Raw genomic sequence first — 18,454 nt, 5'->3', positions numbered from 1 at the left:
AGTTTTCAGTATAAAGTATTAGTTTGTAAAGTGACTCACCACGTATGAAAGCACTTCAAAATGCATGCCCTTAACTACTATTTGAATTTTTATAGGTTTGTAGTTTTGCTGACTGCAAGAAAATAAAAGGCCTAGTGCCAGTTTTTACTGGGTCAAGATTTATTTTAATGTATCAACATTTCCTCAACGTTTTTGATACTTTAAAAAGTCCTAGAGATTTTCCTGCAAAAAGGCTTCACAGACTTTATTCCAGTAAGGAAAATTCAGGGTAGTTATGCCATGGTAGTAACAAAAGCAGTATATTTGGTAAATTTGTTTACAGAAATTGCCAGACTATCCTAGAGATGTATTTTTGTTTAAAGAGGAAGGGACTAGTAATTATATTTGTACAGCTCCAGGCAGAGTAAATTTGACCTGTGATTTAAAAACATACAGTTAGTCTTTCATGAAATGATCAGCAGATGGGTTGACCAAGGCAATTGGTCTGACACTGTGGAGGCTTCCTTCAGTTGTGGTTTGTTCAATGTGTTATAGGAGCACACTGACTGAATTTGAATCCCAGGTCTACCCCATAACTGTTTATGACTTTGGGCAAGTCACTCCATGGCTCTGAAGCCTTAGTTTCTTCATCTGTAAAGTTGAATAGTATCTGTTTTATAGATAATGATTAAGTGAGATAATATATGACTTAGTATGATTGTTAAAAAACAAAAACAAAAACTGGCATCTGCTTGCCATCTAATTAATAAAAGTTCATTTTAATGGCTGGGATTTAACCCTCCAAATAGTAGTTTTAAAAACTTGCATTTCTGGGGCACCTGAGTGGCTCAGTTGGTTAAGCCACTGCCTTTGGCTCAGGTCATGATCCCGGAGTCTCAGGATTGAGTCCCACATCGGACTCCCAGCTCCACAGGGAATCTACTTCTCCTTCTGACCTTCTCCCCTCTCATGCTCTCTCTCACTCTCTCTATCAAATAAATAAAATCTTAAAAAAACAAAAACTTGCCTCTCTAACGAGTACACTTTTTGTTCGCCCATGTGGCTCAGTCAGTTAAGTATCTGACTCTTGATTTCGGCTCAGGTCATGATCTCAGAGTCGTGAGATCAAGCCCTTCGTGGGGCTCCGGCTTAGTGTGGAGTCTCTGACTGAGATCCTCTGCCTCTCCCTCTGCCCTTCCCCCATCCGCTGTCTCAAATAAATAAATAAAATCTAAAAAAAAAAAAAAATACACGTACCATGATGAGCACGGAGTGATGTATAGAATTGTTGAATGACTATGTTGTACACCTGAAACTAATATAACACTATGTTAACTATACTGGAATTTAAAAACTTGCTTAAAAAAACTTGCATTGCATGTTGAGAGTCATTAAAGTATGGAAATATATTTAAGATTTCTTTAAAATCTTTAGGAAGCCATGTTAGAGTCAAAACAGTGTTCATGGGGAGCCTGGGTGGCTCAGTGGGTTAAGCCTCTGCCTTCAGCTCAGGTCATGATCTCAGGGTCCTGGGATCGAGCCCTGCATCGAGCTCTCTGCTGAGTGGGGAGTCTGGTTCCTCCCCCCTCTCTCTCTGCCTGCCTCTCTGCCTACTTGTGATCTCTCTCTCTCTCTCTCTGTCCAATAAATAAATAAAATCTTAAAAAAAAAATCAGTGTTTATAACTAATAGACTGAATTTGACTAGGATTGAGACACTGGTGTTGTGTTTTGGACAAGTCTGAATCCTAACTCTTGACACCTGCTTTGTTGACTTTGGACTAACCATCTTACCTCCTAAGGCTCAGTTTTCTCATCTGTAAAATGGGGATAACGCAGTAGGGTTGGTTTTGAGAATTGAAAGACTAAAACCATGGAAAGCACTTAATGTTGTTCTTGGCACAGTAAGTTTTAGTTATTGCTAGTCCGTAGATACCCTTTAAACATGGCCTTTAGAACTTGTGAGAAGTATAGGCTAAATTTTTTTGGTGTAATAGTTAATGTTGGAATTTTGGAATTGATACTTTTTTTTTTTCCATTTGTATAATGCTTATCTAGTTGACTTAAGATAAAATACTAAATATTGTCCAGATAGCACTTAATTTATATTTGGAAAAACACATTTTTATATATCATCTACTGTGGTCGGAATATTTATTTTCCCCTCTAAAATTCATATATTGAAATCCTAGCCCCTGAAAAGATGGCATTAGGAGGTAGAACATGGTGCTTAGATCATGAAGGTGGAACCCTCACAGTGGGATGAGTTTCCATATAAAAAAGGCCTGAGAGAGATCCCTTTCTCTTTCTGCCATCTTTGGTGTAGTGAAAAGATGGCCATCTCTGCACCAGAAGGTAGGTTCTCCCTGGATACCGTATCTGCATGTACCAGGATCCTAGACTTACCAGCCACCACTGTGAGAAATCAGTTTTTGTTGTTGATAAGCCACCCAGTCCATTATTATAACTCTTGTTATAATCACAGCCTGAATGGACTAAGACAGTATCCATTTTTTTGAACAATTTTATGGCTCTGTACTTTTAATCCAGTCTTTAATCATGTTTCTGCTTTCCTTCCTGTGTCATTGCCTGAGAGTGACCCAAAGGAGAAGCAGGGAAAGCAGGAGGAGGCAATGTCAGTAGATGGTCAGCCTTACCTTGATCAGACGTACTCGCAGAACTAAAGCCCTCGGCTAAATTGATTCATGTATACTTTTTGAAGTATTACCAATAGAATAATTTTTATTGCCTTTTTACTGTTGTGGAATATGTGGAGAAGATTTTAAAGGAAATCTCTACTTTTCCCACCATCCTTCAGTGACTTTTTTCAGAGCCATGATTCATCCAGTAATTTTTCCAAGTGGCAGCTAATAAAAGATTGGCAATTAAATAGTTACCATAGGGGCCCCTGGGTGGCTCAGTGGGTTAAAGCCTCTGTCTTCAGCTGAGGTCATGGTCCCAGGATCCTGGGATCAAGCCCTGAATCGAGCTCTCTGTTCTGCGGGGAGCTTGCTTCCCCCTCTCTTTCTGCCTGCCTCTCTGCCTACTTGTGTCTCTGTCAAATCTCTGTCAAATAAGTAAATAAAATCTTGAAAAAAATAAATACTTAACATATATTGTAGGCATTATATTAAGTATAGAGTTAAGTTTATCCTATATAAAGTTAATTTTTTTTTTAATCTTCTGTTTGGTGCCCTTTTTGTTTAAAGAAAGTTGTTTAATGGCATAGGGATTTTACATTTGAAGGAATTTTCTAAGTTTATAAGACCTTAATGAGCAAACACTGTAGTTTGGTAGGTTCTTAGAGTGAGAACTTGAAAGAGAGTTTTGGATAGATGAAACTTTGGCTTTGTTACCAATGATTTGTCTTTGAGTTAAAAACCAAAACCTGATGACTATTAGCCCTTGTACTCAAACCATTACTGAATCACCAGATCCACCTTCCCTGTAACTCTACAATTACTTCACGGATAAAAGGGTCCCCCAGCTGCCGTCCAGTGTGTGTACACACACAAAGGAAGTGTAATTATTTATGTTTAATTCATCATGTCCTGATTTTGTGTGGCCTTGAGACCTCCCACGCCCCTCCTTACCACGTAACTTCCTCTCTTTCTCCTTCCCTTTCTTCCTTCCTTTGGGTGAGTACTGATAGTGCTGCAGAACCTGGTTAGGCAGATAGTAGTTTAGAGCACAATTCCCTATTTAAATTATTTCAAAGTTCTATATTTAGATTGCCTTTGCTTTGGTCATATGTTTCTTTTCAACTCTTAATTAAGAACACACTGTTTATAAATTAAATTCCTGCGAGAAAATATGAGTCATATTGAGAGATCTTGTTTTATTGTCATATGACATGTTCTGTAGGCATGCAGCATAAAAAAGGCGAAAAACACCTGATATCCATCTTCATTTTATTTGATTAACACATTGCAGGAAACTGTGACTATTTAAAAACTTTTTTTTTCTGTGTTAATTAAAATACAAGTAATTAAAGACCTAACTAAAATAACTTAAATAATGAGGGATAAATATCCTACCAAACATGAAGTTTAAAATACAGGTAGCTAATTAATTGTCATAATAGTGTGATCAGGAACGCACATGCTATTTTCCATTTCTCTACTCTGTTGTCTTGAATGTTCTGGTGATCTTTGGTTACGAGGTAGACATTTTTTCCATACTACTTTTTTTTTTTTTTAAAGTGAGAAAACATTTTCTAGTAAACCCCATTGGCCATAATTGCCTCATATACCTATGCCTAAACTCCTGACTGGCAGAGTAAACATTACTTGTCATGGTGGCTTGACCTAATCAGGATTCAGTTCCTAAGAGGAAGAGAGTGAGTGTTCTGCCAGCAAGTGAGAAGGGGAAGGTGTGTCTTTGAGAGGGCTATCACGGTGGATGACACAGCTAGGGAAGTTCAGAGTTCTTTTAATTTCTACAGGCTTCCTTATGGGATCACAAAATATAGACAGGTATGCCTTGATTCAATGTATGTTTATTGAGTATCTACTGTATTCTAGTTATTCTCTGTCCTAAGAATAGAGCAGTGACCAAAAAGGGGAAAAATCACTGTCCCTTTGAAGCTTACATTTTACTGATGAAACAGACAAAGAGTATACAACTGTTCAACTTCCTATGAACTGTGCTGAGAAAAAGCTGAACCAGAGAAGGGAACTTGGAAGGTTTGGGGCAGGGATGTATGAAATTTTAGATTATGTCCAGGGAACCTTTCACTCAGAAGATGATTTAAGTAAAGGCTTAGTTGAATTGGTACATACAGCTCTCTGAGGAGAAGAGTATTCTAGTCAAAGCCCCTGTGGGTGAATGAGAGAGAGTCATAGGAAGTGAGGTCAGAGTGAGGTACACTAGATGGTTTTGAGCCAAGAGGTGAACACATAAAATGTGTTCACTGAATCACTTTGGCGGTTGTGTTAAGGAGAGCAAAGGGCATTAGAAACAGAAGTGGGGAAAAACCAATCAGGAAGCTGTTGTAATAATCCAGAAGAGATGATGGTGACTTGAAAGGGGCAGTGAGAAATAGTTGGATTTTAGATATTTCCAAGGCAAAGCCTACAGAATTTGCTGACAAATTGGATGTGGCCTGTGAGGAGAGGACAGGCATCTAGGATGCCAGCCAGGTTTTTAGAAGGGAGTTAATATTATCTGAGATTAGAAGGAACAGGCACTTGGTCATTGACATGTTAAATCTGAGATGTCAGATAAACAATTTATAGATGTCAGATGGAGATGTCAAATAAACAGTTGGATATGTACATATTTTTTAAAGATGGTTCAATATATATTTTTAATAGGGTAATGTTGGTCATTAATATAAATAGGGAATGTCTTTTAAAAGAATATAAATTTAAAAACAAAAACCATACGAGAGTAAGGGAACAGAGAAGTAAAGTGTATATGGGGAGGGATATTTTATGTTCTGTTGACCAAATACAGGGAGATATTGGAAGGAATCTTAGGATAGACCAATGGGGGAAAAAAAATTATGCACTGAGCATTTATTTAGTGCCCAATATATTCTAGTTTCAGAAATTGCACAAGAAATATATTTATTCTTTCAATCAGTACCTCATTCCTGAAACCCCAACCTTTGTCAAAAATACGCATGAAAAGTAAAATGCACCACAAGGACCAGTGGTGTGCATGGATTTAGTTTTTGCTTGTTCCCTTTATAACATGATTCAACATTTCCTCTAAAGGACGTCTGTTAACCAAGAAGCTATCGCCCCCATCCCAATTTCCTCAGTATTGTACTATAACTATATAACTATAGGCAAGACTCAGGCGTAATATTCAGTAGTGATCCAAGCCAGGAAAAATAATTGCTATTATGTACACAGACACACACACACACACACACACACACACACACACACACACACACAATATATAATGTATCAGGATGAGTGGCTTTTCTTTTGAAGAGGAATTAGTCCAAGATGCCCTTTAACCAGATTTTCAGTCTGTGTGTATCACATAAAGTGCTGAGAAGCACCTTATAAAATACCTTTTATATTATAGATAATAAATATTTAGATAGAAAATTTGATTTAGAGCATCATTAACATTTCTAACTTATTTTTAAACTTTTAAAAACCCTATGCTGCATGAAGTAAGTGTTGCTTGATAATACGTGCCTTACCTCTAATGCAAGGTTGTTGAGAAAATTGAATTATCATGGGTTTTGTCAGATCAAAGTATTGTATAATGAGTATAAGGAATTGTTTATTGGGCAAACAAATTTTGCTTTAAGGTGGGTTAGGCTTTTCTCATCAAACTTTCGGCCAATCGGAATGAGTATATAACCATGAGCCTATAAGACCAATGAGGGGAAATGCTTAGGATTAGAGGGGAAATACTGTCTAGTCAGAACCTGAAGTATATTGAATTACTTCAGTTTGCCTGTTTCTCATGTTAAGTAATTTTTGCAATGTGACCATCTCCCATGAAAGAGTTCTGCAGATTTGCAGTAATTAAGCAAGCATTTATGCTAGTTTTGAGACCAAATTGACAGTAGATATGAATTAGCCTCATTCTTTGGTTGACCGAGCTCTAAGTTTTTATCTACAAATCTACCTTCCATTTCCGTGGAGTGTATCTCTTTATGTGCTCCTTTGCTTTTGTTTTTGAAGAGGAGATTTAGGAAAATCTGTTCCCCAGCAGTTTAGCATTTGTTCATGTGTGCAAGTTAAGATGCTTACCTAAACAATATTCTTATCAAAGTAAAACTCTGTTTTGCTACAGCGTGGCAGCTTATTTTTTATTATGCAATCAGGAATATATTTATATTTTAAAGCATAGTACTGAAATGATCTACCAAGAATCCACCAGCTGACATGGAACCAGAACTTGACTAATAAAGTATACATCTACCAGCATACGCCTCTTCTTCCCTGTGGTGCTGCCCTTACTGCCCTCCCTGACCCCGACCCCCCAATCATTCTTCAAGTTCGTGTTTATCATTTACTTTTTAATAATACTGCTTTTATCACATGGGTCTTTAAGTAATATGCTATTTAATTTTACTTTTTTTTTTAAGCTTTATAAAAATGGTAGCATTCTGCATTAGCATTCTGCATCTTCTGAGACTTGCTTTTGTTCTTTGTGTTTTTTTTGAAATTTATTATCATATGTAGTTTGTAGTTCATATATTTCACTGCTGAGTAATACTTCATTGTATGAATGTATTTATTTTCTTGTTGGTAGATATCTGGATTGTTGTTGCTGTTGGGTATTTTTGTTTGCCTGTTTCTGGGCAACTATATTGAGTTTGATGTATATCTGTACGTTGATACAGATATGTTTTTGCTATTAAAAGCATTGCTAATATCTGCGTTCTTTTATATGTGTTCTGGAACACACGTGTAAGACTCTAGAATACATACCTGGGAGTAGAGGTGTAGAGAATTATGAGCATTATATGAATATATTAACCAATTATACAAATTAATGCCAGTTGTTTAACATATCATTGGACCAGTTTAAATACCACCAATAACAACCAGAAGCTCCCAGTGAACCAAATCATTGCCAAAACTTGGAAATCTCAGGCTGCTTAACTTTTCTGAATATAGTAGCTACAAAATGACATCTTACTATTTTGCTTTTCTGTGATTGCCAGTGAGATTGAACATCTTTTTATGTGATTACTCAACATTGGTATTTTTCTTTCATGAATTTCTCATTTATGTGTTTTATCCATTACATACTCAAAACTATGCATTAAATATATTTATTTTTAAAATTTTAAAAATTAAAAAATAAAATAAAATAAAATAAAATTTTAAAAATTTTAAAATAACACAATGAGGAGGAAAAATTTTCCCCAACCAGTTTTTCCCCAACCAATCACCCATTCAGGGGTGATGCTTCATCACCCCTGAATAAATGAGTGTATATTTCCTACAAACAAGGACATCATCCTATAAGCCACAATAAAGCCATCAAAATCAGGAAATTAACATTGATGCATTACTACCATCTAATCCTCAGATCTCATTCAATTTTCACAAGTAGTCCCAATAATGTCCTTTATAGCAAAAGGATCTAGTTCAGAAGCACAGCTTGCATTTTACTTGTCACATCTTTTCAGTCTCCTTCAATCTGGAACAGTTCTGCAGTCTTTGTTTGACTTTCAAGACCTTGGCACTTTTCAAGACTCTGCTGTATAAGCCACTTATTTTGTAGAATGTCTCTACCTTTAGGTTCAGCTGCTGTTTCTTAATGATTACGTGCAAGTTAATGTATATTTGCAGGAATATCACGGATGTTATGCTGTGTCTTCTCTTTGTATCTTGTCAGGTGACACATGATTTTCATTGTGACCCATTACTGTGTATGTTTACTTGATTACTTGATTAAGATGGTGTCTGCCATGTTTCTCTACTGTGAAATTACTCATTTTTTCTGTGTTTAATAATTGTTTTGTGCAGAGGTACTTTAAAACTAAGTGACTGTCTTCTTCCCTCTGCTTTCATTTAATTAATTAATTTGTATCAGTATGAGTTCATGATTCTGTCTTTTATTCAGTGAGCTCTGATCAGTAACTGTTGTTCCTTATTTTGATGCTCACCTTGCCCCGATTTAGCCAGAGGGATTCCTTTAAAGTTGGCTTCTGTGTTCTTTTGACATGTCATTCATCAGTCATGCTGCTGCTTCCAATTTCATTCCTACACGAGAGGTTTAGTCCCATTTTCCCCCTTTCTTTTTTTATATCCCCTTCTCTAACATTAAGAAACTTGCCTATCATTAGCCTAAATGTGTTTACTTAATTTGACCAGTTCCACTGGGTGTCCTCAGTCTGCCATATCCATCGTTCCCTCCTGTCCAAATTCTCTTTAAGCTTAGAAGACCCTTCATGTGGAGGCCCCCTTCACCCAGTTTGGATTCCTGCATTCCTACATGCACCGCACAGTGCATCATTTTATGGGCACCCTCCTGCCCCTGATCAGTCACTCACATCTGCTGTTAGATCGCTGGTGGGCAGGTCCTGCTCCAACCCACACCGCTCTGCCAAAGCCTGGACGCTGACTCCCACACCTCACTTTTCCCTCCATTCCAGCATGGTACCAGCCTCATCCTGCTCAGACTCTCACAGCCCTGATCAGGGATACGTTTTTGTATTTTGCCTATTTTTATTTTTATTTTAAAGATTTTATTTATTTATTTATTTATTTAAGTGAGAGGGAGACACTGCACCTGAGCATGAGCAGAGGGAGAAGCATCAGGAGAGGGAGAGAATCTCAAGCAAACACCCAGCTGAGCCAGAAGCCCTACACAGGGCTTTCTCTCGTGACTCTGAGATCATGACCTGAGCTATAGTCAAGAGTCGGAAGGCTTAACCAACAGAGCCACCCAGGCGCCCTTACATTTTGCCTAATATTTTTTTTTATTTTTATTTTTTAAAGGTTTTTTTTTTTTTTGAAGATTTTATTTATTTATTTGACAGAGAGATCTCAAGTAGGCAGAGAGGCAGGCAGAGAGAGAGGGAAACAGATTTCCAGCTGAGCAGAGAGCCCGATGCAGGGCTTGATCCCAAGACCCTGAGATCATGGCCTGAGCCGATGGCAGAGACTTTTGCCTATTTTTAAATAAAATGTTATAGGATACACATACGTGTGCACACACACATATTCTAGGCACCGTAATTTTTTTTTTTTTTTAGGCAGTGTGCTTTGTGGTATTGTAGTTAATCTTTTTTTAATTTTTCCTTGTTGCGTCTGTTGATGAATGAAAGTTTTTAATTATAATGTACTTGAATTTATTAATCATATGCTTTATAGTTAGCCCTATTCTGTCTTAAGTTTTAAATCATCCGTACTCTGAATTCATAAAGATAGTCTCTTATGTTTTTTTCAAAAATATTAAGAACTTGTATTCTCAACTTAAAATTTTAATCCCTCTTGAATTTATTTTTTACATGTTGTGTAGGAGGGATTCAATTTCTTTTTATCCCTCAAATGAATAACCAGTTCTTTCAGCACTGTTGAATGATTCCTTCTTCCTTCAGTGATCTGCAGTGTTGTGACTTTTGTCAAATATCAACTCATAAAACCTTTTGAATTTCAATCGGCATTGCATTAAAATCAGTTGAATTTGGGGGAAAATTTTCATTTTATGATACTGAGTCTTTCTTTGATGAATATGGTATGTCCTCCTGTTTATTAGGTCATATTTAATGTCTTCAGATAAATTTTCAAGTTAACTTTTATTCTTTAGGTACATTTTATTGTTGGATATTTTTTAAATGTTATTTTCTGTTTGTTACTGGTGAGTAAAAGTGCAGTTGGTTTTTTTTTTTTAAGTGTGGTTTTGTTTGTTTTTGTTTGCAAGATTTTATTTATTTGACAGAGAGAGAGAATGAGCAAAAGCAGGGGGAGGGACAGGAGAGGAAGAAGCAGGCTCCCCTCTGAACAAGGAGCCCGATGTGGGACTAGATCCTAGGACCCTGGGATCATGACCTGAGCCGAAGGCACTTAACGAACTGAGCCACCCAGGTGCCTGCAGCTGATTTTTTAAAAATGATTTCTATTTAGCCACAATGAACTGAACACTAACGTACCTGTTTAGATAAATGTTAGACATGCTCAAAAGAAAGTAAGATTAGAAGCCCAGATTTTTACTCTGAAATTACTTTTGCTATTTTAATAAATCGTACATTAACAATCATCGTTTTTTTAAATATGGAACGCTTCACGAATTTGCGGGTCATCCTTGTGCAGTGACCATGCTGTTCTTCTCCGTAAGGTTCCACTTTTAGCATATATGCTGTCTAAGTGAGCACAGTAATCATCTTTTTGAAGAGATTTTATTGAGATACAGTTCACATACAATAAATTTCACCCATTTAAAAGTGTTCTTTATAGTCACACGTGTACGCAACATCACTACCATCTAATTTTTGAATATTTTCATGATCCTTAAAAGAAACCCTATACCCATGATCAGTCACTCCCCATTCTTATCCTTCCCCACTCCCAGCTCTGAGGCAGCTACGAATCTATTTTCTGTTTCTGAATTTGCCTGTTCTGGACATTTTACGTAAACGAAATCATACGGTACATGTTTTTTTGTGACTGGCTTCTTTCACTCAGCGTAATAATTTCCAAGGTTCATCTGTGTAGCTTGTATCAGTACTTCATCCTTTTTGTGATTGGATAATACTTTCTTGCTGAATGTATCACATTTTGCTTACCCATTCATCTGTTGAGAGACACTAGACTGTTTCCAGTTTTTGGCTGTCATGAATAATGCAATTATGAGCCTGCATATACAGATTTTTATATGGACATAAGCTTTCATTTCTCTTCTATTTATACTTAGGGGTTAGACTTTCTGGGTCATATGGTAATTCTGTATTTAACTTTTAAGGAACTGCCAAACTGGTTCTCCTTAGCAGTTATACCATTTTACCCTTCCACCAGCAATAGATGAGAGAGGTGAATAGTCGCCTTAAAACTACTTTTGCATTCTCTAAAGAGTAGTTGCTATACATTAGGCTTATCTTTAATTGTGATTATTATTTTAAATAATGGGAGAAATAGCAATTTATTTTAACATTGGATTCATTTTAAGTGAATTTAAGTGAATTAAAATTCATTTTAAATGAATTGAGAAACACTCCTTTATGATTCTATTTAGAATATATCCTTTTAATTTTTTATAGCCTTATTGAGGTGTCGTTTACATACTATACAGTTTACCCTTCCTTAGCATTCAGCATGATGATGTGCAACCATCACCACAGTCCAGTTGTAGAACATTTCCCTCACTCCAAAGGGGTCCTTTATGCTTGTTGCAGTCAATTTCTGTTCCCTTCTCCTGTCCCAGGATATGATCTACTTTCTCCTTAATTAATTTTGGCTTTTCTAGACATTTTACATATAAATGGAATCATATAAATATGTCTTTATATCTAGCTTCCTTCACTAAGCATTACGTTTCTTAGTTTTATCCTTGTTGCATGAATTACTAATTTCTTTCTGGGGTATTTTTTGTTTGTTTGTTTGTTTGTTACTACTTTTTGCTTATCCCTTTACCAGTTGATGGATATTTGGGCTGTTTACAGTTTTTGGCTGTTATGATTGATACTGCTATGACCATTTACATACAGTGACATATGTTATCATTTCTCTTGGTTAGATACCCAGGAGTGAAATTACTGGGTCATATGGTTAAGTATATGAGTAGGCTGTTGAGAAACGGCCAAACTGTTTTCCAAAGTGGCCGTGCCATTTTATATTCTCATCAGCAATGTATGAGGGTTGCAATTTCTTCCTATCCTCCCAAACTTTGAATTTTTCAATTTTATAAAGATAATTATGGCTATTCTAGTGAGTTGTGTAGTGGAATATCATTGTGGTTTTATTTGTATTTCTCTATTAGGTAATGATGATGAGCACCTTTTTATATGTTTACTTAAATATTAATGCATCTTTGGTGAAATAGCTTCATAACTTTAGCCCATTTAAAAAAATTGTTTTATTATTCTTCAGGTCTGAGGGTTTTAATATGTTAGACACCATTTCTTTATCATTTGTATGATTTGCGCATATTTTCTCTTATTTTAGGGCTTGTCTTTTACCTAAATTATGCATTTTTGTGCATATTTTCTCTTATTTTAGGGCTTGTCTTTTACCTAAATTATGACTTTTGAAGAATTTGATGAAGTCTAATTTTTCCATTTTTCTTGTTCATTTTTTAATAGATTGCGTCTTTGTTGTCATGTTTAGAACTCTTTCCCTAACTTAAGCTTACAAGCTTTTTTCTATGCCTCCTAGAATTTTTGAAGTTTTAGTTCTATAATTCCTGCGGTGGTCCATTTTAAGTTATTTTTTTGTATATTGTGAAAGATTGACACTTGTCTACTTTTGCATGTGATTCTTGACCTGTCCCAGCATCATTTGTTGAAATGACTATGAATGTGAGAGTTTATTCTGGGCTCTATCCAATTTCATTATCTGTATGTCTGTCTTTATGCCAGTATCACACTGTGTTGGTTTTTATAGCTTTATAAAGGTTTGAAGTTAAGTAATGTAAGTCCTAAAGCTTTAATCTTCTTTTTCAGAATTGTTTTGGATATTCTAAATCCTTATTTAGATTTTATATATGTCTATATATGATATATAAGATGTTTTATATATATGTGTGTGTGCATGTATATAAATATATCTTTCATATATATCTTAGAGTCAATTTCATGTGTATCTTAGAATCAGTTTCTACCAAAAAAAAAGCTATGGTGGTATTTTGATGATGATCAGTATGGGGAGACTTGCCATCTTTTTTTTTTTTTTTTTTTTTTTTTTTTTTTGCTAAGAATGTTTTAATTTTTTTAATTTTAATTCTGGAATAGTTAACATACATGTTATATTAGTTTCAAGTGAACAATGTAGTGATTCAACAATTCCATACATCACCCCATGCACATCACGACAAACACACTTCTTAATCCCCATCCCCCCCTGCTCTGGCAACCATCAGTTTGTTCTCTGTAGTTAAGTCTTTTTTTGGCTTGTTCGACTCTCTCTTCTTTTTTTTTTTTTTTCTTACTTGTTTGTTTTGTTTCTTAAATTCCACATAGGAGTGAAATTGTATGGTATCTGTCTTTCTCTGACTTATTTCACTTAATATTATACTCTGTAGCTCATCCATGTCTTTTCAAACGGCAAGATTTCATTCTTTTTTATGACTGAATAATATTCCATTATATGGAATTTCATTATATTTTATATGTAGATATATAGATTTATATATTGCAGCCTCTCTAAACTTTCTTAGTAGCTTTTTGGTAGACTTCCTAGAATTATCTCATAGAAGATAACGTTGCCTGCAAAGAGTTTAACCTTTTTTTTTTTTACCCCCAATTTATGTGTCTTTCTCTTCCTGGTCTTACAGCAGTGAGTAAACTTTCTGGTCCAATGGTGAATAGTGTTGTCTAGAGCAGGCCTCTTGCCTTTTTACCAGGATTATAGGGCAGTAGGACAGAGCATTCAGTTTCTCACCATGAAGTATGGTATTAGTTGTAGATGTTTGTCTCAGAAAGGAAGGGTTGTTTTCACTCTGAAGCAATCAATTATGTAATATATCCTATTAATAGAATAAAAGGACAAGAGCCTTTTATGTACCTCAGTAGATGCAGATAAAAGAAAATCAGGGAAATATAAAACAAAATAAAAAGTTTAAACAAAAGAAGAGGTAGAGGGGAAGCTACTTTATGTAAAGTGATGTGGACAAACTTCTCTGAGGAAATGACATTGAAACTGATTATCTAGACAACCTGAAGGTCCTAATCAGGCAAAGAGAATATACATGAAGGGTAGTTCAGCATCTGGCATTGTTCTTGTCTTATTCACTTTATAATTCCGACACCAAGCACAGTGCCTAGCCCCTTACAATTTGTTCATCTTAACAGATAGTTGAGTGTCTTGCTTTCTTAGCCTCATATTCATTTTGCTGTATCTGTCATTAAATATTATTTGAAATTATGTATTTTGATGATCACATAATATTCTACGGAAATACTATATTTCTGTAATTATAACAGTTACTTAAATGCTTTCTTATTCATAGAAATGCTTCCTATCTTCATGATCCCAAACTTCTGGGAAATATAGTTCCACTGACTTGTATTTAAGACTGATTTACTCATTTATTAATATAAAACAGTCTTAAGATATTAATCTATGAGAGTAGTTTCTTTAATATTTCCTTTTGCCAACTTTTATTTAAGTATTCTTTTAATTTATCTTTCATGTGATCGTGTTGGCTCAAAAAGGTTAAATAGTGCTTTAATAGAAACTAGCCATTAAACTGTTGTAGAATGTGGCAAAATATCAGACAACCAATTTTGGGCTCTGGGTATTTTTCTCTTTACATAGAAAGTATAGACTCGTGAACTTCATATACCATTGCCAAGTGTTTTGTACTTCCTGAACTGAGACCACTGTAGGTGGGTTACGCTAGAGAAAAGTCAGATGTCTCTTCCAGAGAACTGCCAAGGCCCCATTTTTGTTGTAAGTAAAATATACCAGAGTTTGAATTCCACTTTAAGCTTTTACTGGTATTTTGATTTGGGGCCAGGTTCCTCATCTATAAAGTGGGATTGATGATAGTCACCTCATTAGGTCGTTTTAAAGATCATGTATATAACCTGATACACATGACACACTAGCGTGTCTGATACACATTAAGCACCCAGAAAACAAGGCTACCATTAATTACCTTTTAAGTCTCTGGTAGTCGTGGGCGTGTTGGTAGGAATGCTAGCTATAAGTGTTCCTAATGCTTCAAGGCCTCATTAGCAGATGCTAACCAGCTTGTTAATGTTGTGCCTCTGATATTTTTGTGAGGAATTGATCATTTTCTTCACTGAGTATACTTGGAGTCATCTGGAGACTGTTTCTTGACTGCACGTGTCCCCAAAAAGATTTGGCCCCAAAGGTGGTATTTTAAAATACCATTAAGTTAGATCTTTTGACCTCTTGTAGGTCAATGTTTGTAGCATTCATAAATTTATGTATATAGTTATGGTTACTTTCTTTTACCCTCTTTAAAATAAAAGGTAATACATTTTCTTTATTTTTCAAGAAGGAAAGAATTGCAACTGAAAAATAAACGATTAAATTCTACTTGAATTTCAGAGCTTTAGTAAATAATGTTGACAAGGGACAAGATGGGGTTGCCAGGGTATAGCGTCTGAAGTTGGGCCCTGGAGATTTAGGAAATCCCTAAGGCCCCCAGCAGATGCTAATAGGAATACTAATATGATTGCAAATGTGGTTATTTTTAAATTCACATATAAATCACTGCCTTCTAGTTATAAATAATCAGAAGTGATTGTTCCCTGTTTCTCTTAGAATTCCTATCAGAATTTATAGTCAAGGCTCAATTTAAATCCAAGATTTGGGGACACCTGGCTGGCTCAGTTGGTTAAGCAGCTGCCTTCAGCTCAGGTCATGATCCCAGCGTCCTGGGATCGAGTCCCACATCGGGCTCCTTGCTTGGCAGGGAGCCTGCTTCTCCCTCTGCCTTTGCCTGTCACTCTGTCTGCCTGTGTTCGCTCTCTCTCCCTCTCTCTCTGACAAATAAATAAATAAAATCTTTAAAAAAAAATTAATAAATCCAAGATTTGTAATTTGGGGACATGACACTTGATTGGCCTTGCTCAGTTGTCTGTTTCCCCTCTGTAAAATGGGATCATGCCTTCTCTGCTCGTTTCACTGAGTTACGAAGATCAAATGAGGTCATGCCCATGAAAGCGCTTTGTAAAGCACGTAGCTTACTAATTATTACTCCAGTTTATCCTGTCAGACGTGCCCTTTTTTCACGACTGTTTGGTAGGTCACTGGTGGAGGTGACATGATAGCTCAGAGCTCTGTAATGGGCACAGCTCTGAGGAGTCTTTTACTCGTATAGGGAGTGGACAGTTGTAGGCTGTTGGTATTTTTATCCTTTAATTCATTTTATTTTACCAAAGTAATGTGTGTTTATTATAAAGAAAAAAGAAACTAGGGACTATAAATCAGCAAAAAGGAAAAATAAAAATTACCTCTAAATGCAGAAATAATTGCTACATTTATTTTCATATATGTTGGAAACAAATTCAGCTATACTGAACTTAGTGCTCTGTTTCCTGTTTTTATCACTCAGTGCATGTTTTATGGAATGATAGCCTATATTTTGTTATATAATATATTAGTGGCTACATAGTATCCTACCATGTAATTTGCCAGAATTTATTAAACCTGTCCCAAATTTGTTATTTTACATTTAATGGCTGTTTTCTATTTTTTTTTTTAACGATTAGAAATAATGTATATTGTCACATCCTTATGGCTGAATACTTGTATATGTCCTCATTTTTTTTTCTCATTATGATAAATCCTAGACTTGGCATTGCTACACAAAGGGGCATACAACATTTGAGGAAATTTAATATTTTGTAGCTTTATTAAGTCGTAATTGACATCTAATAAACTGCACATATTTAAAGTTTAAAGCTTGATCAATTTTGAATGTGTATACACCCATGTCCAACACAGTTAAGGTAATGTCCTTTTGTAATCCTTCCTTCCTGCACCATCCCACCCCTGGATCCTCAGATAACCACTGAAACATTTTCTTTCCCTGTGGATCACTTTGCATTTTCTACAGTTTTATGCAAATGGAATTACAAACTGTGTATTCCTTTTTGTCTGGCTTCTTGCACTCAGCATAATTATTTTGAAACTCATTTGTGCTGTTGTTTATATCAATCGTGCATCCTTTTTTGTTGCTGAGTAGTAAATATCCCATTGTATGAGTATACCATAATTCATTTACCTACTGAAAGGCATTTGAGTTATTCCCAGTTTTTGACTTTTTAAAATAAAGCAGTTTTGGAGATTGGTGTGCAAGTCTGTCTCTGGACATAAGGCATTTGATATTTATTACAAATTTTGTGCTAGAAGGTTACATAGGGAGTATTTTGTAACAGAAAAAGCTTAATATGAACATCTATTTTTCCTTTTTCCTTTTTAGTTTTCTTTTTTCTTTCTTTCCTTTTTTTTTTTTTTTTTTTGAAATATACCTTTGGGAGGATTTAGAATTTTTAGATGTAACTTAATTGGAATAATTTGACAGAAATTTGAAATTAACAGAGGTTAACAAGCACAAGCTAGCAACTGTAAACCTTACTCACAGTTGCCTTGAAACATCTACTTCGATCCAATGTATTGTCTAGAAAGCAAAAGTTACGTAGTTTCCCTTAATGAATGATCCCTATTTCATGAAACTATATTCCTCTGTTAAATGACTACTTCTACATTGAACTTGAACAGAAAATATACTGGGAAAAGTTTACAGAACTCCACAAAAAATATTCCAGAATCTGGTTTTCCTTTTCCTCAGGTGCACACTAGACCGGAGGAGAAACGGGGAATTTAAACTTTCCAGATGACACTAGAGCTCCTTTTCAACAGCTTTCTCCATTTCCTTTCTCAGAAAGTAGAGACAGATGGTGAGAATATTCTTCCTGACTTCTTAAGGCTTAATCATGGTGATTTTAATATATTTTGGAGAATCCTTTCTTAGTGATAAATTAGCTTGTAATCACCAGATTTATGTTTTGTGTTTTATCTGTGCAAATTATTTCATTAGGCACAACGTGGTTTAAAACAAACAAAAAAGTCGATACTGAATAAGATACAATCCTAAGGAACTTACTGAGAAAGGATAAGTAGAGATAAATTTAATCAAGTAGTAGAAAGAGCTTAAACGCCATTAAGAAAGACAAAAAAAAATATAGAATTCAAAGGAGTAGATTACTTGTGGAGTGGGGATTGGGAAGCTTGAAATTAGAAATAGTGGTTGTGTTGATAATTTGTTTTTACCAAAAAACAGAGAAAATGAACAGTTAATATAAAACCCGAAATAGCAATCTGATTTCAGATAAAAAGTTAATTATTGTTTTGAGG

General features: G+C 35.4%; 1 protein-coding gene and 1 non-coding gene across 3 annotated transcripts in view; one reads left to right on the top strand and one right to left on the bottom strand.

Moving 5' to 3' along the window:
* NRIP1 (nuclear receptor interacting protein 1) overlaps positions 1 to 18,454 on the top strand; it is a 100,642-nt gene that overhangs the window by 31,671 nt on the left and 50,517 nt on the right. The gene's annotated exons all lie outside the window — the stretch shown is intronic.
* On the bottom strand, positions 10,676 to 10,782 carry LOC116581442. Its single transcript, XR_004282062.1, has one exon. It is a non-coding gene; the product is annotated as a U6 spliceosomal RNA (small nuclear RNA).

This window comes from Mustela erminea, chromosome 1 (assembly GCF_009829155.1).
Source record: "Mustela erminea isolate mMusErm1 chromosome 1, mMusErm1.Pri, whole genome shotgun sequence".
NCBI classification, from domain to species: domain Eukaryota; kingdom Metazoa; phylum Chordata; class Mammalia; order Carnivora; family Mustelidae; genus Mustela; species Mustela erminea.
This window is presented reverse-complemented; position numbering and strand designations above follow the sequence as displayed.